The 26,045-nt window shown below is 42.5% G+C and overlaps 1 protein-coding gene across 1 annotated transcript in view; it reads right to left on the bottom strand.

Moving 5' to 3' along the window:
* Positions 1 to 14,066, bottom strand: part of GFOD1 (glucose-fructose oxidoreductase domain containing 1) — an 82,870-nt gene extending 68,804 nt beyond the window's left edge. The window contains exon 1 of the mRNA XM_053943465.1: positions 14,052 to 14,066. The gene's annotated coding sequence lies outside the window, so the exon portion shown is untranslated. The remainder of the gene's footprint in view (positions 1 to 14,051) is intronic.
* Between the last annotated feature and the right edge of the window lie 11,979 nt (positions 14,067 to 26,045).

Below are 26,045 nucleotides of genomic sequence, written 5' to 3'. Positions count from 1 at the left end.
GATGCTGCCAGTTATTTCTGACTTGAAATCAGAAATCTTGCCAAGACTTTTTTGTGCAAAACCAAAGACATTAAGACAACAACTAAGTGCCTCACGTTGAAGGTTCTGTCTAACCAGGACCAAGGCTCCCTGGGCTGAGTGTACTGAACTACAAAGCCTTTCCTACTCCTTCACACTTCTAAACACGTGAATCTTGTCAAGGGCACCAGCATTTTGTTCTTAAGGTTGCTAAAGCTTCCTTCAATGAAGACACACACACAGAGATTTCTCACCTAGAGACAGTGATTTTGTTCGTTCTTGATTTTTCTTCTGGAAACAGAAGTAAGATATTAGAATAAAGTTGCACATAGAAAAATAAACAAAACCATAAATGTCTCATACATCCTTTGTCTGTTTCTAAGTTCTGTAATGAGTCCTGCAGGAAACTAATAAAATATGGCAGTCACAATTCTATTTATTTTACTTATTTCAGCTGAGTTTTGTGGCTCCAGGTCATTGTACTGTACAATGGCTGTAAAAGGTATATTGCCAACTTTTTGTGAGAAATCCCAGCTCAATTGCACTTCTACAGGATTCTCATACAGTTGTTTGCAAAAATTCAAAACTGTCTTACTTAACTACCTAAAAAATGTTTTATCTAGCTTTTGTATTTAGTTTTATTATTATTAAGGTAGTTTTAGGTTGAAAATACTAGATGTAAGAGGATAAATAAAAGGTATAAAAATCAATCAAGCATTAAATAAGCATTATCTGTTAGAATAAGTAAAATGCAGAAAGTTGGTGGTCTCACACATACAGATACCACTTAGTCAATAAACATTCTCAATTTACTTTCCAAATTTGTGAATCCATCTTTCCAAGTATTGCAGAGCTTTCAATTCCAGAGCCTGCTCAACTCAAAACAAATATAAGATCCACCTGATGGAATACCAGGAAGCCACACTGCTTTTTTTTTTTTTTTTTTTTTTATACTTCTCTGTACTTAAAGATCTGTTCTTTTTCAGATTTTTAAACATTTATCAAGTCAGACTCATCAGCTGTGTTTCTCAAGTCTCTTATACATCCATCTGAACAAGAAGGGAAAGAGCTGAATAAGACATAGCTTCAGAAAAATCCTGAAATGGTGCTTGCTGTCTCTTCAGATACTTATCAATTTCCAGAATTTTAAGATTAATTAGATCATTTCCTTTTACAAAGATCAGTGTTTTTAAACATGAAACAGCTGTGAATTTTCATTAACCGGTCAATTCCTTCTGGGGTATGAGGTTAGTAATCACCACTACTGGGCTTCTTTTGTAACTCTGAGGTTGAAATTATTTGCATGGAAATAGTATTGCTTCAGAAATGGGGGAAAAGTGGTGATTGAAACCTGTCTGGTTCTCCTACTCAGCTGTACTGACTCATCCACAGCTTTAATGTGCAGCACGAGAAAGGATGTCTGAGATGAGTTGCTCAAATCCTTTTTTACATCTAATGCCACACAACTGGCAGTTTCCCAAGCTGACAGAAATTTGTTCTTGTGAAGAGCAAGTTTGTTTTAGTGTCTCTTTGAATGCATTTCCACGGAGAATCCACAGAAGTTCCTGCTCTGAGTTCTGAAGGCAGAAATTGCTTTAACATTTGTAGTCTTAAATGGTCCAACATGCAACAGAAAAAACTAGAGTAGACCACATTGCTAGCAAAGGGTTCATAATACATTCAGCCCTCTTCTGTTCTGATCAGTGATAATTGTGACCATGCCTGGGGTCTCTGAGCCATTTCAGTATGATTTTTACATTTATTTCTTCCCACTTTCCAGAGCCTTTCTTTAGGAGATGTGTATGCCAAGTGTGGCTGGGCTGTGAGAAAGCCACCAAAGCTTCAAGAAACCACATTACTAACAAGATAGTTGTGAATGCATTGCTGCTCTGTTCACTAAGGCACAGAGGAGGACCTAAACAAGCACAATTTCCACTCTTTGATAACCTGTGACATCCTATGAAGACAAGTGCATGTATTCTCACTTTACACGTGGAGAAATTAAGGCTCAGAGAAAATGAGTGCAGTGTTCTCTGTTGGGTCTTTTTGGGTGCTTGAGGACAACTAGGCACCTAAAATGGGACATTCAGGTGGTATACACTTACAGTTCTGGTCCGGCTGACTTTCCTAAGCTCCTGTCTATCGCAGTTCAATAACATGAGGAAGCAGGGGGAGAACCTGTTAGCAGATATGTACGTGGGATCACCTGATGAAAGCAGGGAAGAGACACACAGCTACGTGGGTGCAGCCAGGACCCATGATGGTGTAATAGGTGCTTAAAGCTCACATCAGTCATTCCCTCTTGACAGAAACATGGGCGGATGCAGGAGCCAGCAAACTTGCAAGCACTGCATCATCAGATGTGTTGCATGCTACGTACCTGCATATGAAATTCCCACCATGCCTTCAGCAAACTGGCCACTCCTGAGACAGACCTAGAGCACAGCGCCAGCTACCGGGCCTGCAGAGGAAGCATAATTCCTGCCCACAACATATTTAACTTTATGTGCCTGGTCTATTTACTGCCCTGCCTGGGCTTCTTCCAGGCCTCCAGAGACCCTGGACAAATTCTATGGACTGGGCAGCAATAGCTAAAGCTTCCTAAGCCACCTTAGCAAATCCGTGGTTGTTGAACTATGTAAGTAGATCCACGGAGAAGGGGACTGTCATATTAGTACTTAACTGGGAAAAAAAAAAAAAAAACAACAGTAGGAATGAGTCGTATAGAAATTCTTAATTCTGAAAAGCAGTTTGGAGCAGTAGTTTGTGTCATATCACACTTGTTAAGTGCTGTGCAAATAGCTGTAATGTGCAGCCAAAGGGGTTACTACTTTAGCAATATTACATTGCACATTGCTTGCAGGACATCTGAGATGTTACTTTGGGATGAAAATAGCAGAGAATCATCACTTTGTAATTCATGCAGGAGTGGATGAAAGCAAGCATGTGTTGTGATTTCTAGGTGTCTAAGCCTGGCCATGCAGGGTGGGATTTGAAAGGGTTCAGGCTTTCCTAGAAAGCCCTCTTTTATCATGAAGTCATGGAATCATAAAATGGTTTGGCTTGGAAGGCACCTTAAAGGGAATCTAGTTCCAACACCCCTGCCATGGACAGGGACACCTTCCACTGATGAGGTTGCTCAAAGCCCCATCCAACCCAGCCTCAAACACTTCCAGGGATGGGGCAGCCACAGCTTCCCTGGGCAACCTGTTCCAGTGGTTCACCACCCTAATAGTAAAGAATTTCTTCCCAGTACTTAATCTAAACCTTCCCTCTTTAAATTTAAAACTATTGCTCCTTTTGCTGTCACTATCTGCCCATGCAAAAAGTCCCTCTCCCTCTTTTTTATAAACCCCTTTAAAGCAACAGAAGGCTGCAAAGAGGTCTTGCTGAAGCCTTCTCTTCTCCAGGCTGACCAACTCCAGCTCTCTGAGTCTTGTCTTCACAGGAGAGGTGCTCCAGCCCTCTCATTACCTTTATAGCCTCCACTGAACCCACACCATATGTCTTAGCATATTTTCTAGGAGAATCCGTTCCTTGGTCTTCCAATGCACAGGGGTGAGGGTCACCACTCTGGTGTTTCCTACATCCTCCTTTCTCACCTTTTTAAAAACTGGAGCGATGTTTCTCTTTATCCAGTTACTAGGAACTTCATCTGACTGCTATGACCTTTCAGATGTGATGGAGAGTGACAGCAGTCAGTTCCCTCAGGATCCTGGGATGCATTTCATCCAATCCCATAGACTTGTGATTATTCAGCTTCATCAAGTGATCCTGAATCTGCTCTTTGCTTATAGTGGAAGGGACTCCACTTCCCCCACACCCACTCAGAGGATCAGGAAGCCTGACTGCCAGTGAAGGCTGAGGTAAAGAATTCATTGAGTACCTCAGCCTTCTCCATATCACTTGCCACCAGTTCACCCCTCTTGCTTCTAAGGGGGGCACACTCTTCTCAGCCTTTATCTTCTGACCTAAGTACGTATCGAATCCCTTCTCATTATTCTTCACATCCCTTGTCAAGTCCTGTTCCAGCTTTGCCTTGTCTTTCCTGACCCCATCCCTACACATTCAAACCATATCCCTGTACTCTTCCACCAGATCACCTGGCACTGCTTCCACTGCCCGTGCATTTCTTTCTTACTCCTCAGTTTGAGGAGCAGATCTGTGCTCAGCCATGCCATTTTCCAGCCTGCCTTGCTCAATTTCCTATACACCAGGAGAAAGAGCTCTTGTGCTCTAAGAAAAGTGGCCAAGGAGTGTAACTCAAGTGTAATTCATTCCATGCTGGAATCAGTCGCCTCCCTCCTCAACTGACCTGTCTCAAAAAGTAGTTGGGATTTCAATGTGACTTGCAAGAAACCGTAATGGAAAGAGCTATGTTACAGGTTTTAACGGAAAATATATCTGTTGCATGAATAATTTTTAATTGTCAGGTATGCTAAATACTGCAGACTTGTACAGCCTTCCAGGGTGCTGCAAATCAGTTTCATTTCACAATGGAAAACCTGCTGCTGTTTAACAAAAGCTCGGTTATTCAGGCAGAGTAGGAAGGAATTTCTGTCTATCTGCTGAAACAAGCCCATATCCTGTGCACTCTAGAAAGATACTGAATCGCAGGTGCTGATACTGAATCCCAATCTCTTTCTTGGAAACAGATTAATGCAGCTAATTGCCTCTGGAGAGTGCTCTCATCTAATGAAGGCTTGTGTCCTGCTGCTGGTCTTTACATATATATTTTTTAATGATATTCAGTACTGAAACTTGCACTTTTCCTATAAACTGTCCAAAGGTCTGGATTTGTTAGCTTCCTGGACACAATGAAATGCCAGCCTTCTCTTTCCCTGCTAGGAAGGGAAATGTACTGAGGCAGTGGTATTTACTGCATTATCTACTGAGCTCCCTGCCAGCCTGAAGTATGATCCTATGATCCTGGGCAGCCTTCCTCATTTGTTTCCATTTCAACTTTCAATTTATGGCACAAGGAATCAGAGCTGTGGATTGGTACTGTGATTATTTTTAATCTAAAAAAACAAAAGCAAGTTCATTAACTTTCTTCTTTATGCATTGAGAAAATAAAATAGAGAAAACCCATTAGCTAGGTTCATGCTAGGACAAGCACAAGCATGGACTGTAGTGCAGTTTGCTTTCAGACATTTTCAGATATTGGTGTGCCTCTGTACAGCTATTACTCCCTTAAAATCATGCTCTTTAAGACTGTTAAACTGTTAAATCTCAGGCCTTAGATTTGCCAGCTGTACTGATGTTATTGTGTTGAAGTCTGGCCTGCATTACCTCCTCTGTGACCTTGCTTCATTAAGTCAATAATAGTCAATCATGTCTTGTTTAATTACACAAAGGGTAAATTCAGTCCAGTCCAGTTTCTAGGGTCCTGGCTCTTTGCTATTTTTCCTTTATGTGCAATAGTAAATCCATTATTTTGTGTTGTTTCTGGAGGTTCTTTTTTCAATCCAGGCAAATATTGAACCTTTGCAATGTCTGCAGTGAAAAAGCTGAGTGTTGTCATTCTCAGGAAAGCAGCAATGTCTGCTGGTCAGAGGAGGAAAGCCTGCCCATTCCTGGGGTCCCTCGGGTCCCCATCCACAATGGGGTGAGGAGAGTACGCTGTCAAGTATTTCAGGGGATCAGAAACTTGCAGCACCGGTTTCCTGTTAACAAAGAAACCATCAGATGGTTTTTTAATTCTCTCTCTTCTAAGAGCCGAAGGTATTTCTTGGCTTTTTCGAAGCTGGAGACTTCCTTCTTGAAATGAGGCTTAATTGCTTCCTCTTCCTCTTTCTGCCTTGCCCCGTGTCTGCCTCCTTCAGAACAGGTTCTGCCCTCATGTGCCCAAACGAACACAAAGGTAAAATGATTTCTGGTATCCAGGCCTGAATCACCAATGTCAAAATGAATAGGAGAGAGTGACTCTCATGAAATCAGCAAACTGAGGCAGGCAACCAGGCACCTATTTTAATGAGATTATACTTTTGAGATGGTCTTTGAAATCACAACTGCTAGAGAGTGACTCCCAACTCAAGATAAACAGATAAAATTTCCACACCAGAATTCCCTGTTAATACTTAAGCAAGGCTTAATCTTCATTTTGCAATTAAAATATGTCCTTCAAAGGAACTTTATTTAATAGAAGAATGTTTCTTCAAAAGTATTTTAATACCTCAGATAACTATATATATCATCATCATGCTTCAAGCATTAATCATTAGGAATAAAATTGATACTTAGCATTTTAGAAACTGGTGCAGCAACTGTGGTTTATTAAATAAACCCTCATGAAAGGACTTCATAATTTCTCATCCAAGTGAAGGCTAGGCAGGGAACTTCCAGTTGTGCCATGTCTCACCTATAGTGCACAGGATAATGTTGCAGATGTGTACATGTCTTCTAATGCTTAAGGACACACCACCTTTCAGTGTAGGACAAATGACCAAAAGTGGATGAATGAGGATCTCTCAGTAATAGGAGAATATATATTTTTAATATTAATAAGGCTACGTGATAGCACTCAGCACTTCTAATATTAGAAAATCACAGCAACAAGGAAAGTAGGGCAGCTTTATTAAGGACAGTATGGAATCACGAATCTAATGCAGTACCCATCAGGCTGTGTCCCACATATACCCTATGTGGGACACTGTCAAATGTGTGACTGTGCTCCTATTGTTCTAACAAAAGACAAAGGAGAGTGCTGAATGCAGCAATGCAATCACTGGCGGTGCTCAGGTTAATATCTCTGTCACATGCGTAATTTTTATAATTCACCATGAAAAGCTAGGCTGGTTTTAATCACATTTGCAAATTATTTTAGAAATCCAGGTTAGAGCCTTTACACTCAGACTTTAGACTTAACCAGGTTTGATTGCACAGAGAAATAGTTTCCAGTGTCGTGAACTTTGTGATTGGGCAAGGCTCAAAGGCAAGTCAAAAATATGCATGAAGCACTTGCAATGAAATCATGCTCATCTCAAAAGGAGAGATGCTCACATTTTCTTTCATTAATTTCACACTTGAAAAAATGCAGACATTTCAGACACCAACTGAGGGAAGGAGAATCTCTGTGATTTAAGCACTGCATTGTTTTTATCATTGCATTGTTTTTATCATTTCAGATATCTGAACAAAGAGTCACTGTGCTGTTCATCTGGCATAGAAAATGGTCCAGAATTAAGTTGTGATTCATTTTCATGACAATTAAGGAGGAGGAAATATCAACTCTTTTCTCACAGAAAATGCCCTAAGCCTAGATTCAAAGCAGTTTCATGTGGGTGCAAATCCTGCTCTTCTCTGCATTAAACTCCCAAAATATGCACGGTCACAAGGCTTTAGAATCCTGCAGTTATGCCTTTCCGTCAAGGCAGACAAACCTGCCTTGATTCAGTTCTCTGCCATCAGACTTGCAGTGGAGCTAAGCAATAGATAACAAGTTTTAGCAGCACCCAATGTCATCTCCTGTTTCTCTTTATCCCCCAGGCAGCACATCACACAGTGATATTTGATCTGAATATTGATGGCTGCCAGCACGCTACACTCAGAATGTTTATTTAAAAAAAACAAACAAAACCAACACAAAACCAAACCAAAACAACACAACCCAAAAGGAATGGCAAACAGTCTTGGAATAATTCAGAGGCAATAGCTGACATTAGGGAATTTGGTAGCCTGCATGCACAGCAACATATCAGCAGAAGGACGTGGCTGCCCTTAGAAATGCCCCAGAGCTCACTTCCTATTCCTGCAAGGAGGTATAATTGCAGTCAGTGGTTTGGTGGGATTTTGAAACTCTCCCACAGGCATCCAGGGGAGTTATGCTGCATTTGGGCTGGGCTGGTTTAGTACAAAATGTGGGCAGGATGTGCAATGACAGAGTGACTCTGAGAGTCAGACAGAAGGGAGGGAAGAAAGAAATTGATAAATCCCAGGTAAGGAGCAGCATAGTAAACAGCCTCTTTCCCTGGGGTGAACCAACATATCAAGGCTGCTTTTTTTCATCTCCTAACTTCCCAGGATGCCAAACCCCATCTCTGTGGTTTTCTCCCTTCAGATGCAGTAGGTCCCAGTTTCCTGCACGTCCTAGAAGCCTGACCTGTTGTGACTTGCCTTTCCATGGAAATCTCATGTTCCTTCAAGCATTTGTGATCAGACCTATCTGATAGTTTCAGAGGTACCTCTCCATCACCAGAGATGTGTGGGAAGCATAAACAGGACAAGGGCAGAGAGATGTGTGTCTGGAGAGGTGAAAGGCCAGGCAGAAAACACAAGTGCCTTGCTCCTGGGAAAGGCAATAGGGAGCAAGGTAAGACAAGTGCATTTTCTGGAAGCTGTTTGTGAGGGAGGGCCAGGAGCGAGAAGAGGTGAAGTGAAACGGCAGCCAGCAGTGACACGGTTAGCAGCCTGCCGCCTTCCTCCTCCTTCTCGACCGACCGCAGAGGCACGAAAACTCGCTACCTCCTGTTGTGAAAAATGAGCTTGGGTGGAGTGATTCATGTGTGGGGGATTTAAACAATCTATTTTAACTGTCACTTAAAGGAGAAAGCAAGTGAACTCAGCTAATGTTATCAGGTTTTATTCCTGTTTTGAATTTGTATTTAATCATTTTTCCAAAGAGCAGTTCATGCTTAGTAATTGGTGTCCACTGAGATTTCTTCCACAGCAACTGAAGACTTTTGCTGTATTTCATACTTTCTTATTTTGCTAACTCAAAATGTGATACGTATATGTTCAAATACTGAAACAGATGACATTTTTATTCAAATGCTTATGCTCTTACCTTTAAAATGTTTAATGTTTACCTTTTATTATATTACAAAAGTATAAATTATGTTTCATACTTACTAGGTAATTCATTTTTTTTCTTAGTAGTTATGCTGAATTGCCTTTGGATAGAAATGAGGCTATAATAACATATCAAAAGGCAGCATTGCTTTCCGTTATCAAATAAAGTCAAAGCAAATGATTTGAATATGAAAGAAGAAGATGACAAAACATGTTTTGTATTTAAAATTGACTGTATTATCATACAAAGAAAACTGATGCTTATTAAATAACTGCTAACAAGTGCTTAAACAGCCTGGAATGAGTAGATCTCTAGTAGTCCTGATGTCTCAGCTGATTCAAAGACTGCTGGGTAGGAAAAATAAATTTACAAATCTTTTAAGCTACAATTAATTTCTCATTCTAATAAACAAGTTGTTGACCAAGCTAAAATGAAGAAACTGAAATACAGGAAATACACGTTCTTCACTTGCAGTAGGGGCTCCAAGTGAAAAATGCTTGTTTATCACTTCTATAAGTGGTTGTCCCAGTTCACTTCATGCCTTGGCTCCCCATTTCCATGCTCTGCCTTTCTTTAGAGCATTATTAACAAACATGTTACTGAAATGCTGAGCTTTTAATTTGAGCAAACACTGGACCTCAGGTGTGCCCACCTCCTCACAAGCAAGGGCTGTCTCTTGTGAGCTGCAAGGTCATACCTGGCTTAGGAGGGATGGAAATACTCCCTAGGGAGTCAGAGGGAGAGGCTGAGAGCTGCTGGGAGCCTGAATGCAAGAACAACTTTCCAAAAGGTCACAGATAGGATTACACATTCCCTCAGGACAGATAAGGGGTTTGAATTTGATTCTTCTACAACTTGAACTTATGCCTTAACTTCAGAGTTCATGCATAAAAGGGAATATACTGTCACCTCCAGATTTGCTGTCAGGGGAGGTGAGATGAACTTTGATTCCAAATGCAGAACAGGTTGAGAAACACAAGTTTGGGAATGATGGTGACAAAATCATGCACTGAAAGTGATGCTCCTCAAATCCAGAGCAATATATCTGAGCAATTATATCTTTTAGGAAAAAAATCAAGAGGCTGTTCTGTGCAGACACTATCACAGCAGCTTCTCTTTGTAGACAAATACATCTAAGGATGTTCAGTATTTGTATTTTCCCTGTTCTGACTGTTCATTATGCCTTTGGCAATATTTTAATTTAGTTTTTAAACTATGGCACTTCCCACAAATCACCCTCTGATATCTTGCAGACTGTTAGTAGCTTCCAGACTGGAGGTTAAAAGCTTTGACCCTGGAGATTCAATAATTGGAAAACTAACTGCACAGAAAGGTTGGGAGCACAGAAGGATAAAACTGAATTTGTGACTGCCAAAAATATTAAACTTTCCTAAATCTAGCATAAAGTATTTTTCCATGTCACAATCAGCACATCCCAAAACAGAAACCAGATCTTCTTAGTATCAGCCCACAGCCTCTCCACTAAGCCATGGTTACTGCATCTGCATTAATTTTGCATTCCCACACCTGGTAGAAAAACACAGTTTTAAAGACTTAATTCCCAGAAAAAAATCTTCATTACCACCAAGAGGCTTCCAAGGCATCCTCAATGCTGCTGACTGACTCCCAATTTACTGCTCTTGAGTTAGACTTGTCACACATATGGTATTTGTTGATCATTTTCAAAAAAGAGGTTTCTCTGTTTTTTTTAACATGTTGATTACAACCATCCTGTTTCCATCAGGGGAAGTAGATTATTCATACTGTGCAACCTTCTCTTCCACATCATTCATATGCATTGGCTACCTTCCTACCACTGAAGGGAACTTAAATTCATTCTGGCCAGGCAGTCCAACCTGCAGAGAGATGCCTCTCAAGGGAGGTCAAGGAGATTTCCAGAGGTGTCAGTCAGGCCTCAGGCCATGTTCAGTGCTTGACACTGCGGAGTGCTTCTAAATTAGACCTCAGCACTGGATAAAGCAAGATACATGACTGTGGATTTGGACTATGCAAACCAAGATGCTGAGGACTTCATTTCCAGAAAACACACTTTCTGGTCTGTTATCACATGAAGATTGAGCCCCACCACCCCTGGAAAAGATTTTCAGTCTTTCTTGCTGTTCTTGCTTTCTTTATTAAATAGAGAAGTTGCTCCATGCTCATAAACCTCCAGGGGAGGAGAAGCACCACTGTGTTTTAAAGAGCTTTAAAAGCAAAAAAATCCCTGATTTCCTCTCATGACTCTCAAAACTTTCTTCTGATTTCTAGTCAAAAAACTGCCAAATTAATCAAATCTCAGCTTGCATGGCAAAAAGTGATCTTGCCAGTTTCTTGCCTATAACTGTTTAGTGCTCCTTCAACTGACTTATGGAAGTCTGGTTTAAATGGATAATTTTTTTACCTTCATTTCATATTCATGGCTGGAAGAACTTTGGCTTGCCCAATATATTGCTATAGAAAAATCTTTTCAGTAGAAACAGATACAAGCCACATACAGACATTACCTTTGAATCACACAAGATTGATGGATTGCCTGAGACAAAACAGAAATTACTGGTGCAGGAATATCTTCTTAATATGCGGAAGAAATTTCTCTGTTCTCTTCACAGAAGACACAAGGGAAGGGGAGAGACAAAATAGAACAGAGAGGCAGAATTTGTTGCCTTACAAAGCGAATATGAAGATGTTCTAAAGAAATGTCAAGCTAGACAGGGAAAGAAGAGGATTTGAAAAAAACTCCCTCTGTTTAGAAGAGATGCCCAAAAGAGAGGGTACAAAACAAGCACTGAACTGTACAGTTACTTGGATGACTGGTTTGGCATTTACTCACTTTTTGTTTGCAGGGAGCAAAACTTAGAACAGTTTTTGTCAGGAACAAAATGTTTGGAGCATCTTGTCTCTCTCCAGGAATTTACCGTTGCTTCAGAGTTTCACAAGTAGCTCTTCCAGTTACCCAAACAGCAATGGAAAAAATGCTAAAACAGTCTGCCCCCCCTTACCCCTTTTTAATTGCTCCCTGGAAACTTTCCACACTATCTATCACACAAGTCCTGTCAAACCTTCCTTCCAAAAAAAGCTGGACTTCCTGCAACTCCCCCAGAAAGAGGCTTTTATAATGTTTCAGCCAGTGAGCTGGACTGCTGAGTATTTTGGTAAGCCCCCCTCCTTGATGTGCCCCTCTTCCTTTGATCTGCAAGGAGCTCCCTGCAGCACTTCCCTGCAAAGGAGCTGGAGATAACCTCACACCTGGTAATTGCTCTCCTCCCTTCCCCCCCGAAACCAAAACCCAGCTCTTTGCCATGACAGAGGCTCCTGAGAGGCAAAGAGGGGACCAGGATCACGCCCTTCATGAGCAGGTTGAGTGCCAGTGGTGATGGCCTGGCGCTGGTGCCAAAGGGCTGTGAGAGAGCTGGGTCACCTGCCTGGGGGCAACTGTGAGCCCACACAGCCATGGCCCTGCCTATAATGCTTTCTGCCCACCCATCTGAGGAACTGCTCATGAAGCCCAGAAATCTCCCAAACTCCCAGCAGAAGTTTAGCCATGCAGCTCTTCCCTTCACTGTGAAGCCCAAAATAGCGTGGTTTTTTTTCAGGTGGGCAACTCATACACACATAACAAAATTTTCCTTGTGGAGGAATGAGCCCAGAAGGTACCAACAGCCAAGTAAGTGCAGGAAAAGAGGAGCCACAGATGAGCTGCCTAAATATCTCCTGTTGCCTTTGCATGGACACTATGCCAAGCCAGCATTTGATTTTTAGGTTTGTACTTTTATCCAGGATCATCATCTTGGTTGTCTGGCAGACCAGGCATCCACTGGATGTCCAGTAAACACAGCCTTTTGCATGTGTGGGCACAGCATCACCACAGGTTCAAAATTTGCTGGTGCCCTGCATGTGCCCAGCACACAAAACCATCTGTACAACACACACCCATGGCCTTCCAGAAACTAGGGGGATACCAAGGAAGCATTTTGTTGCACATGTGGGCATTTTTGTAACCAGAATCTCCTAGGGAGAAATGTGACAGCTCTCAACATGCATCTTCCTTTATCTGCAGGTATCAACAGGCTTCTCTATCCCTGTTGAAAGACCCCCCTGCACATCCCTGTATCCATAACTCATCTGGTGTGGAGGCTGGGCTCTAACAGGCTGCATGTAGTGCCTCTTTTCAGCCAAGATAGTGGGAGCTCTGTTGATCTTTACTTATCTCTCACTGCAACTTCACCTATTTGTTACATATGTATTAGTGCCTTTATGTGCCACAAAAATAATTTTTATGTGCCCATAGGGCACATCACCACAAAGGATGTTTTTCATCAGCAGGTTCCAAAGCACTTCATATAGGAGTGTCCTGGATTGCAAGGCAAGATGTATTCAATTGCCATCTGTTAGAGGTGTGGCAGTTATCTTCTCTTAATTGGGCAGTTTTCTTTATGTCTTCCACAAACCAATCCTTTCCCCCCACCCCCCACTCCCCCCAGACATCTGCTGATAATGGGCTATTGAATGTCACTGCATGACTGATAAAAGTTACAGCATCCCATTGTGAGATGCTCTGCCCAGAGGGAGGAGCCAAGCATTTCTACCTGGATATAATCTTGAGTTTCTGGAACACCAGCATGGCTTTTTTGGCCCTGGATTTCCCAGAAGAACAGCTGCCTCTTCCACTGCAGGAAGACTACACCCTTTTCTACAAGATCACTGCTCCAACAGAACCACACCTGACACTCCAGGAGGACTGCAGCCATAATTCCCAATCGGACTGCTGTCAACACCCTGTCCAACAGGGTGTCAGGTTGTATTCTGACTCTGTCAGTGTTGTTTTGGCTCACTGCATTGTTTATTTTATCTTTTTATTTTCTTCCCTAATAAAGAACTGTTATTCCTGCTCCCATATTTTTGCCTGAGAGCCCTCCTTAATTTCAAACTTGTAACAATTTGGAGGAAGGGGGACTACTTTTTTTTTTTCCATTTCAGGGGAGGCTCCTGACTTCCTTAGCAGACACCTGTCTTTCCAAACTAAGACGAGGAGTCTGGCATTTTCATCTCTGATTCACCTATGGGGACACTGAGACAAAGGAAGGTGGAAGTCTAGAGTCAGTCCCAGCCCAGCAGTTCGTCCAGGGATAGAAACAATTTCTACTCCATCAAATATTGTATAAAAAGAGGCTCCAGGGTTTGGTTAGTGGGGTTTTAAGCTTCTACATACCCCTTACTTTTATGTAACTCATGTATCTCATACCTTTTCTCTCCTCAGTTGCAGAAGTCCTGTGTTGTGCACCTCACCCTTCCTTCCATGGCAAAACAGACGGGAGCCAGCTGACAGCAATCCACTGCTTCTTTCTGGAACACGTGTGACAAAAAGCCAGCAGCTTGGTTGGCAGGAAAAGACTGAAAAATATAATTGCAATTAATGTGGAGAAACTTGAAGCTATAACACCATCAGCAATTCTGCGGAATGAAGCATAACAGTGCAAAAAGACTAAGTGATGCTTTGCAAGCCATATGGGTGTGTTTTTTCAGGGAATGCTGGCTAATTTTTAATAGGTCAGCTGGATGGGCAAATTCCTGACTTTTATGGCAGGGAATGGAATGAAAGCAAATCTGTTGGCCGGACATCTCTGGTATTTCAGAAGGTGGATATGAGAACCTCTGAGGGTTTAATACTGCTGGTTTAATGCAGAAATAACTCTTTAATGGCAACCTGCCTGAGTTGGAGTTACAGAATCTCAGTCAAATTCAGGAGCAGAGGAGTGAGATCAATACAGAGCAGAGTACCAATTAACAGCCCGGCTTTTCAAGAGCATCCTTCATTTATCCTCTAAAATTTCCTTTGTCTCTGTCACAGCTCAGTAGAGAGCACTGAAATTTCCTTTACAAGTTATGAAGCAGATTGCAGCAAGCTGGAGAAGTGACACCGTACACATTAGAAATCAGTGTTAATCAGACATAGAAAAACATCTTCCAAGTTTAAATATGTATGGTTCCTTGCCTTAGATCAGAGACTTACTTGAGAAACAAACATGAATTGTTAAGTAAATACTTTTTTAATTCTCCTCAGAGATATGTTTTCTTAAATATAGTGTATATCCTTGTATATATAATACAGTCACATTAGGGAAAATACAAACTACATTGAATATGTTTAGATCAGTGTTTTCCTCTGAGAGCCAGACAGTGGTAGCCCCAGGACCTCTCCTGGTTCCACTTCCCCCTAACATCCCAGCAAACACTGAAAAAGCAACTCAGCCTGGACTTAGAATTTCACAATTTCAATTGGTTGGGTTTAACTGGTTCCTTTTTCAGGGCAGTTCTCTACCGAGAACCGACCAGCCAGAGGGGGTTTTATCCCTTACTCCCTTATCTCCCTTCGTTCCATTTTTCTGAAATTGTGGTTTTGCTGCCTGTGGGGAACACTTCAAACCCACAAGTGGAGCTGGCAGTGACTGGCCCACAGGCAGGGCAGGAAGTCCATCTGCACCACAAACAGGTGCCACACTCTTGCAGTCACTGAGGTCCACTGGCTGCTCCCTCACGGGTCAGGTGTCCCATGGCAGCCACACTCACCACCCTGGAGGGTGTGACACAGCCAGCCCCAGCCTGGAACGAGCCATCAGCCCCTTCCTACCTGTGCACAGCTCTCCCCTGCCTCACCAGTGTGCTGCCTTCAACTGCACAAGTGGTGGACAAATCCTTGACCTGCACAGGTGATGCACATTCACACTGATGGCAAAAATAATGAAGGGTAACACCCAGGAGCATTTTACAACCTGTTTGCTGCCAGAAGTACTGCAAGAAATTCACTTTGCTTCAGGACTGGATATTTTAGAGTTCTTTATGTAGCCTACCAGAGCAATTTCACCTAAGCACTCCTTCAAATAATCCCCTTTCTCTCACCAAATAAACAAGTCGGGTCACTCTGTAGGAGAAATGCACTCCCAGGCATTATTTTCCCAAGGGAAATGGAGAACATCCCAGCCATGGGCAGGTCACACAACAGCTGGCTTCAGGAAGATGGTAATGCTAATTGATCTGTATTCATTTAATTAATTTTAGTCAGTGACTCTGCAGAGAACAGGCTGCTGTCAGCTCTACCTGCTCCCTGTGAGGGGCTAAATCCACAGTGTTTGCTCTGAGCAGGGACCAAAAATATCCATTGTCTTGAGCAGGGGTGGCTGAAGTGGCCAGGGTGACACCAGGGGGTGATACCCCCAGGAAGCAGCATGATGAAGGTGTCCAGGGGTACTCATCCAGCAAGCCCCCATCTATTGCTGCCTGGGGCTGGTTTTAGGGCTGATGTTTTCCCTGGGTAGCAACTGTCCACAGTTGTGGGTTTTCAGTCACAGTGTGCAGGAATCAATGGGTGGTCCTTGAGACTAGCCTCTGGGGACTGAGCTTTGCCTCTGCAGCTCCTCCTCTCCATCACTCAGTGCCCTGCTGAGGCACTTGACTGCAAGCTCACATGCCCCCCACCACATTTCCATGAGAGGGGGTCCTTTACTTGGCTTTTTACTTGGCAGGGCTCCAGCTGGGCACAATCTTATACATGCGTGCAGTCCTAGTTATGTATCTGGGCAGCCAAAGGCACCAAACTACAGGTTTAAGATACTACATAAGGGAAACACAACTGTTTGGAGAGCATGAGAGCTTTCTGCAGGCTATCACCTTGCTGCTTCTTTGGGAAAGAGGCCTGTCTACCTAAACAATGGCAACAATAACTTAAGGGAGGGATAGCACGAATGAGAAAAATATGAGTCGCCATCTTCACTTCCAAATCAAGCCCATTCTGCCCAGCAGTCAGATTCCACTTTAGCTACACTGGGTTAACATTTGGAGTCAGGCACAGTCTTGGTAGTGCATATAGAGCAATTCAGACGGAAATGTAAAATGCTATCAAATCTGGTGTTGGGGATTGATGCTGGCCAGATGCCAGGCACCCACCAAAGGTGCTCACTCACTCCCCTCTGCAGCTGGACAGCAAAGAGAGCATTTAACAAAGGGGTCACAGGTTGAGATAAGGACTGGGAGAGATCTCTCATCAATTACCATCATGGGCAAACAGGCTCAGCTTAGAGATATGAAGTGAATTTATTACTAACAAAATCAGATCAGGTTAATGAGAAGTAAAACAAGCCCTTAAAAACACCTTCCTCCCACCCTTCTCTCTTTCTAGCTCTACCTCCTACCCCACTGGTGCAGGGAGACAGGGAATGGGGGTTATGGTCAGTTCATCACACAGGGCTTCTCCCAGTGCTCAGGAAGTTGTTCCCCTGATGCACTGTGGGGTCCCTCCCATAGGAGACAGTTCTCCATGAACTTCTCCAGTGTGAGTCCACCTCACAAGCAACAGTCCTCCTCAAACGTGGGTCATTCTCCCACGGACTGCAGTCCTCCAAGGAGAGGCAGCTCCAGCCTGGGAGCAGGGGCCCTCTCTCCACAAATGTTCCATGGGGTCACAACCTCCTCTCAAGCATCCACCTTCTCTGGTGTGGGATTCCTCCATAGGCTGCAGGTGGATCTCTGCATCACTCATGGATCCCCATGGGCTGCAGGGTGACAGCTGCCTCACCATGGTCATCACCAAGGCCTGCAGAGGAATCTCAGCTCTGGCACCTGGCACATCTCCTGCCCCTCCTTCTCCACTGACCTTGCTGTCTGCAGAGTTGTTCTTCTCACATGTTCTCTCACTCTGCTGTTCTCTGGTTGAAATTACAACTGCACCACAACATTTGTTTTGATTTCTTCTTAAATGTATAATCACAGAGGCATTATCACCTTTTGTAATTGCCCCAGCCTTGGCCAGCAGCACATCCATCTTTAGAGCCACCAGGGATTGGCTCTGCTGGACATGATGGAAACTTCTAGCAGCTTCTCACAAAAGCCATCCCTGTAGACTGCCCTGCTTCCAAATCCAAGCCTTACAAAACCAATACAGCTGGCAAAAGCAAGCTTATTGGTATTTGGGTGTCACTGAGTGCATAACCCAAATAAAGTCATCTTTAGTGTTTTTACCATATCATCTGTTGTTTTAAGCTTATAAAACAAAAGCATGGCTCTACCATGCTGCATCCACCATATCATTTTATGATTCTGAAGAAATAAATTATATTTGATTTTTTCATCTGAATTTCATTTATTACCAGAGACAGATTGCTGTCATTTGTGCACTCTGTTGTAGGCTTATATGAGAAAGACTTTTGAGATGAGCAATGATGAAGGGTCAGGATTTCTATCTGAAGTCATATTTCTAGAGCATTTAATCATTTATAAAGATTCACTCCAGACAGAAAGCAATTATTTTACTTATTTATACAATCTATAGATACTGTATTTCAGAAGTATAAAGGAAAATCTCATCTTAAATATATCTTCTGCTTACATGCATTGTAAGGACACGGATCAGTGAGTAGGGAAACAGCTGAGGAAACAAACAAAAGATTGGGTAGAAGACATAGCAGGATAGTCTGCCTGGCATGGGGTAAAAGAACTTGAACAATGCCCTGTTTGCTACACCGTCAGGTTGAGCCCATCAGAGACAGCAGTAGCACCTCTGGATAATGTACATAAGAAGGGGAAATAAGTTACTGCACAAGAGCAACTGGAACTGGAGAGAGGAGTGAGAACATGTGAGAGAAACAGCCCTGCAGACAGCCAGGTCAGTGAAGGAGACGAGGGAGGTGCTCCAGGTGCTGGAGCCCAGGTTTCCCTGCAGACCATGGTACAGACCATGGTGAAGCAGCTATCCCCCAGCAGCCCATACAGGTCCACAGTGGAGCAGAGATCCACCTCCATGAAAGACCAGGTGGATGTGCCTGGAGAAGCCTGTGACCCTTTGGGAAGTCCGTGCTGGAGCAGGCTCCTGTCAAGACCAAGGGACCCATGGAGGGAGAAGCTCACCCTGGAGCAGGTTTGCTGGCAGGACTTGTGACCCCATGGGGGACCCATGCTGGAGCAGTCTGTTTCTAAAGGACTGCACCCTGTGGAAGGAACCCGTGCTGGAGGAGTTCATGAAGAGCTACAGCCATCGGAAGGATTCACTTTGCTTTGAAGTTCATGGAGGTCCATCTCCCATGTGAGAGAACCCATAATGTAGCAGGAAATGAATGTGAGGAGTCCTCTTCCTGAGGAGAAGGGAGCAGCAGAGATAATGTATGATGAACTGACCTCAAACCCCATTCCATATCAGCTTGGGCCACTGCAGAGAGGAGGTGGAGAAAATAAGGAGTGAAGTTGGAAAGTGTTTTTAAGATTTAGTTTAACTTCTCACTATTCTACTCCAACATGATTGGTAATAAATCAAATTAATTTTCCCTGTATCCAATCTGTTCTGCTCATTATGTTAATTGGTGATTGATCTCTCCTTGTCCTTAAATCCTTTCATTATATTTTCTCTCCCCTGTGCAGCTGAGAAGGGAGTGATAAGAGTGGCTTCAGTGGGCATCTGACATCCAGCCAGGGTCAACCCAACACAGATTTGAATGAGGTCAACTGCAGTGACCCAGCTAAACAGGATGCAATTAACAGTAGGCTGACCTCTCTTACCCTTCCTCCCCCCCCCAAACCTTCACTGCTTTTGGGAAAAAAAAAAAGAAAGAAAAAAGAAAGAGAGAAAACTGAGATTAGCGCTAATGCTAATTAGGTGTCACTTAATATGGGTTTTTTAACAGTTAACTCTCCTCTTTCCTGCTGCTGCATTTTTAGCATATGCACCACACCTTGGTTGTGGTTGATAAGGGAGGATTTGAATGCATTTCCCATCATCTTTTACCTCATCTTTTGCTGCATTGTTATGGAGAGCCCTGACTAAAGCAGACAGAGTGTCTATAGGTGACACCATAAAGTTAACACTCATGTGAAAGGAATACTCTTGAGGAAAGTCCTGATCCATGAGGACTGAGATGCCCTGAGAGAGCACTCTGGGATATATTCTGTAAATCGAATCTATAATAAGAAAATCTGTGGATCTTTTCTGCCTCCATGCAACACAGTATTCCCTGAAGAAGCTGGTAGTCTAATGGTTGACAGCTAAGAGGAACAGGAATAATTGCAGGCTGCTGCCACCTCTGTCTCAGAAAGTCACAATGCCTTCTAATACTAGAAGGCGTTGCTTGCTTGACAGCATGGGAATAGGATATACAGAAGAAAATGTTATTTGTTTTTTATCACTGTTACTCGGTATTTATCACTAGTAAAAAGCAAAACCATAGATAAGCAAACAAAATGCTTTAAAAAGTGTGAATAAAACTCCTGTGCAATCATGGTACTGTCTGTTGCTGTGCAGAAGCATGAATGTGTATGTTAATTGCCCACCTGGCCATAAGGAGGATGTAGCTGAAGTTGGGTCTGTGTTGATCAGTGACTCTCTGTGCTGCCCGAGAAAGTGGATGCTAAACAATCTACTGTCCTTCACATAAATAAATGAATTTATATAAAAATAAATTCATATAGATGATATTTATAGATGTAAGTTGAACACAGGGTCCTTTTTTATTTTTGGCAGGGATGAGACAGTAGTGGCACATGAAGGAGAAAATCTGGCGACAGGCCCTAAGCTGATGTAAATGCTGCAGGGTTGCCAGGTGAGGTAGTGTCTGGGAACTGAAGATATTGCTGCATATAGGACAAACAATGCAAACTGGAGCATCTAGCATGCTGCTAAACACCAGGGATATGTAACCACACAGAGAACCAGAACGATCATTTTCACAACAGCTTTATGGATGAAAACTTTCAGAATATTTTAGGATTGTTGCTCCATGTCCTTTGTCACAATTTTTGGATTCCTAGCCCCATCAAAAAAATTTTTCCCTGCCTGCCAGCCTAGGCTTCATTTTTTAAAGAGAAACAGAATCTGAATAAATGGACTTCTTCTCACCTCAGAATATTTTACATCTTGTCATGACACCACAGACCTGCAGGAATCTCAGTGGAGGGAAGTTTCTGTCCAGAATTTAAAAGCGTTTACTTTGTTCCTGCTGCTTTTCATCTCTTTTCTTTCCTCCGGGTGTGTATTTTCCTGCCTTGTTGTGGTGCTGCATACTAATGGAGCAATACTTGGCCCATCCCCAGAGGAAGTTGTGTGCAGGTTTATTGAGGAACAGAGGGGTCAGGAGGAATTTCAGCGCATCCAATAACTCTCCTAGTGGTGGGATGCCTTCAGGTAACAGCACATAATTTGATCCCAGCCATTTTCTATTGTTATATCACTGCTGAAAGAGCACGTATCCGAAGAAACTTAGCCAACACCCTCTCCCTCATTATACATATATTTATTCCAACAGCTTACAAAACGATAACCGTTATGTTTTTTTTCTAAAAGTGCTTAGTGAAGAAGGAGGCCTGTCCTGCTAAATCTCTTCTGCTTATGAATCAGGCTGACAACCTGCAGATTTTGTTTCTTGCTGTAAATAATTAAGAAAGACTGGGCCGATCTTCCAATACAGATAAGTGATTTCCTTCAGGGGGTGTAAGAAGAGTGGCAAAAGGGTATTATTTTCATTCCTCGCGCGATTATTATCAGCTCCTTAGCAGCACAACCATTGGATTGTATAGTACGCTTGGTGAGAAAAGCCTTTTGCCCCACGATCGTTTCCTTTCATTCCTCAGGGTAGCGCAAAGGTGATAAAGGAGCTGAAGACCTATTCAGCTGAGAGAGCCAAGCATTTGTGTTCAGCATTTGGTGTTCCAGGTCAGATAGCGACAAGTGGGCGAACCCTAAACTGGAATTAGGTTGATTGTTATTTATCCTAGTCTCCATGTCTCGGGGTGGGTGGGGTGTTTTCCTCGCCCGGCTGACAGCGGCCGCATCGGAGCCGCGCTGCCGCCCTCTCCCGGCTCTGCGCGCTGCAAAGCTACCAAAACCTCTGCATTCCCCCTATACCCAGCCACCGCCTGACAGACAAACAAGGGGGAAAATAAAACCAGCAAAACCAAACACTAAGGAGAAAATGGAAAAAATTGAAAAAATACCAAAAATGGGGGGGGAGGGGGGGCGGGGGGAATGGAAAAAAAGGGGGGGGAAAGGGGAAAAATAGAAAAGTGAAAAAAACAAAGGGGAAAACTAAAAAAAAAAAAAGGGGGGGGAGGGAGAAAAAAAAAGGAAAAGGAGAAAAAATAAAAAGAGAAAAAACGAAAAAGAAAAATGGAAAAGGAAAAGAGATAAAAGAAAAATAGATTTTAAAAAGAGGGGAGGGGAGGGGAGGGGAGGGGAGGGGAGGGGAGGGGAGGGGAGGGGAGGGGAGGGGAGGGGAGGGGAGGGGAGGGGAGGGGAGGGGAGGGGAGGGGAGGGGAGGGGAGGGGAGGGGAGGGGAGGGGAGGGGAGGGGAGGGATTTTTCTTCAATTAAGGGGTGGCCAAACACTGGAACAAGATCTCAGGGAAGCGGTGATGGTCCCAAACCTGTTGGGACCATCTTTGAGTTGTACTCAAAGAGGTGCCCTCCAACTGAGAATATTCTGTGATTCTAAGTAGTAGCACTAAGGCTCAATCCCAATTAGTTACCGTGCTTGCAGGACAGGATCTCAAAATACAATAGCAATATATTAGCAAATGCTAACATTTGATGAAATAAGGCAAATAGACTTTAGTTGTATAATATTTTTTCTCATTAGGTTTTTCTAAAAGAATATCAAAACACTGTATGAACTACCAGCACTAAAACCATTATCAGTTCCAGCTACCAATTCTTGCTCCTGGGGCAGGGAACATTTTATGCCACACACTGTGAAAGACAGACAGGGAAGGGATACAGAAAACATTATCTCCATTTCAGAGTTCAGAAGAGAAGCACAAAAAGACTAAAGGGAACACCCAAAGCCACTTGTGCACTGGACTGAGCTGGGGATATTGCATAAAAGCATAAGCACTTTGATCTGTTCCATCGTGGCATTTCAAGGAAGGGGGAGAGATGAGGGCAGATGCTTCTGTGCTATTACTGACACAACATTTTTCCAGTTTTACTTGTAGAGATTCTGGAGAAACAAAAACTTTCGTCCTCATGTCATGACTGCTTGGAGGTTCTCCTGACCTGCTTCCCCCTCCCATTTTTCCAGGTGATTAAGCTGTGCAGTCAGAAAGCATGACTATAATGCCAAGAAGCCAGCAATTTTAACACCACAAAAGGATAATTGTGTAATACTTCAGGCCATATCAGTTTCAGCACAGACTGACCCTCAGCTGGTGATGACAGAGCGCCAACAGCTCCCAGCACAATGACTGACAGAACTGGGACATGTCAAATTGCACTTTCAAAGCCTGCAGCAGAACAAGAGTTAGGGGACTCGCTTTGCATTAAAACAGGCTTGTACCATATTCTTAGAAAAAGGGATAAAGTAGGACAGCATATGACTACTTCCCTTCCAAACCATTCCACTTGAAACATCTTTCATCCTCCTCTCATTCTCCTTTGCTGGCTTGTGAAAGACAGTTGCCCATACTACTAGTGTAACATTGCCTGAATTCTTAACACTATACCACACATTTGTACCAAATTAAAGAGATTTTTGCTACCTGCAAATGTCACATTAATTGGAAGAACAGCTTAGGTTGTGACATCTATCAGTGTGTGAGTAACCTCAACTCAGGGGTGCAATTGAGCCTGAGAATATTATTGCTGAACTAGAGGTCTCAGTGTTGTACCTGTAAAGACTAAGCCATAACTGAGGCACTCAATTGTCCAATGTTTTGACCCTCCTCCAGAATATTTGCTCACATTTTCACTAATTGGGTGCTCTATAACATTCCAAACCTGTATGTGTGTGATCCTGCCTCAGTGTCAGCAATTGGGGCACCAGAGGGAAGATCCTGAATTGGAGACCCTGGAGTTAAACATAAAGGTGAAATCTAGGTTGTCCCATGGATTTTCCACTCTGGGCAGAGAGGAATCTGAGTTGCATTGCTCAGCTTCAGGATCTAGCTTTTAAAGACTTAACAGTTGATCCTTTTCCCACAGATCCCAAGAACTTTGCAAACTTTTCTCGGCTGTGGTGTCAACATTCTCCCTGCAGGATATCCCACAGTCTGAGGCAAGGAGCCCTTCCCTGGGAAGGGAACTTGAACCCATCCATAGCAGGAACTGAAGAGAGCTCAACATCTCTCTCTTTCCAGGACTTAAGATAAGCAACTGCTATTACAAAGACAGGCTTAAACATACCCCTTACAAAATTTAGGGCAAACTCCTACTCTCAAGAGATCACTTACCTACCAAAGTGATTAGAAAATTCCCTCCTCTGGTCCTGAGCAAGCCACTCAAGAGAGGGGTAAAATACCTGACATCTCCTCTTGCCACCCAGCTTCTATCAGGCAAGTAGATGTGGAATGGAGGACTTGGGCCCTTACTCTAGGAAACAAGGATTTGACAACTCAAATTCTCTTCTCTCAATTCTGTAATGTTCTGGATGTGTGATTAAACTCTGAGCTGGTGACTCAATATGTGTATAGTAAAACTAGTTTCCTGTTCCTGGAGCTTTTTTAAAAAAATCAGTATTCATTTCAGCTTGTGCTGACTGCTGAAACTATAAGAAATATTAAACTAATATTTTTATTTTCAGAGTGTGCTTTGAACAGAGCAGCCTTAATTTAAGAGTCATTTTAGCAGTTCATTTCCCAAAAATAACTGTATCGTTCTTTCCAAAATCCATGTACAAGCTGACTCATAACATGAAGTTCCACTCAAACCATGGCATAGCCACAGTGGATTTAATGCAAAAGTTGTTATCTTAATTTACATGGAGACCACTCTCAATGGAAAAAAAGCCCAAGAAAGAAATCTTTTAGAATTACCTAACAATCAAACTAAAAGCAGGGGTAGTCTGGAAAAAGGATATTTATGTCTTTAATTCTTGAATGGCTCTAGAAAATTCTGTATCAGTGATAGAATTTTTGATTCAATTACATGGGGTGATTTAAATACATAAAGAGGTAATTACAAAACTTCTGTTATATTTTGCTTAAAATATAGTCAAAAGAGACTATGATTTAACTGAGACTAGAATTTCAGACATGCTTTAACATGTCAGTGCTGCTCCCTGGAGATTCATCCTGTACAGACCAGGTTATTTAGAGATTAAGTGCCAGGAAACAAGAGAGGTTACAATATGATATATATTCAAAAACCTGGAATTAGTTTTATAACTTTTGCTAAGAGAATTGATAACACACAGCACAACTGGCCCAACATCTATAGATCTGCTTGTAATTACTTTCTACTACAATAGCTTCCTCTCTACTACCATATGGGTAACCATTGACTCACAAGAGTAGAAATGTTACTCTGACTCAGTACTACTAAATGCCATTTTCAGAAAATGAAGTACCACCACTGAAGTGACCAACAAAATGGAGAGATTATGTAGTTTGGAGTTTATGCAGTTTGAGACACTGTTTATCAATTCCTTTAAACACTACAAAATGGAAAGTGGGTAAGAGGTAAGTTAATTTAAACCTGCTTTGCCATTATCGTGTTAAGCAGTTGACAAGGTTCTGATATAATCAGTGGTATAAAGGTCCCAAAGTAAAATCCTAAATAGTCACTACATAAAATAACACTTTAAAATATCACTTTAAAATAGAGTTACACATGGTAAAAATCCTAATTTATCAATAATTATGTATCACTAAATAATAAGCTGATAAAGGATTTTCTTTCACACATTTCTTGCCTCTCCCTTCCATCACAGTGCTAAGCCCATGTGAGCTGTGCCTGCACTAACAACTGCAAGACTGAGTGCAAGAGAAGCAATCAAGGATGGAGTGACAACAAAAGCACCAGATGCCACTGATGCCTCTTCCACACTTCAGTCCTCAGGCATCACAGCAGAACAAGGAACCCTCCTGACTCCAGGGTTTCCTAGTAAAGACAGATTTGAAGAGGCACAGCCACTCTCCTAAGAGATAAAAATAAAATGCTGATACATTCTATTGTCAAATAAGCCTGTAAGATCAGAATTATATAGTGTTAGGGTATTTTATTTGTTATACAGTCTAAATCACATTCAACTGTTCATTTAGCCTAGCACAAATCTCAATTAATCCTCAGGGTAAGTTCCTTTCAACCAACTTTTTAAATGAAATGTTAACTTTATCTTCTGTCCCTTCATTTATAAAGTGATTTTTAAATATCATTGAAAGAGAGCACTTGGATACTAACAGTCGACTGCAAAGATTTCCACTGAGAAAGCAAGGTGGAAAAAAATAGCCTTGTCCCCAAACACAGAAATTGTACTTAAAAAAAGGCCAAA

This window comes from Vidua chalybeata, chromosome 1, assembly GCF_026979565.1.
Source record: "Vidua chalybeata isolate OUT-0048 chromosome 1, bVidCha1 merged haplotype, whole genome shotgun sequence".
Taxonomy (NCBI): Eukaryota; Metazoa; Chordata; class Aves; order Passeriformes; family Viduidae; genus Vidua; species Vidua chalybeata.
The sequence above is the reverse complement of the archived record's forward strand: the minus strand, read 5'-3'. Positions and strand labels throughout refer to the sequence as shown.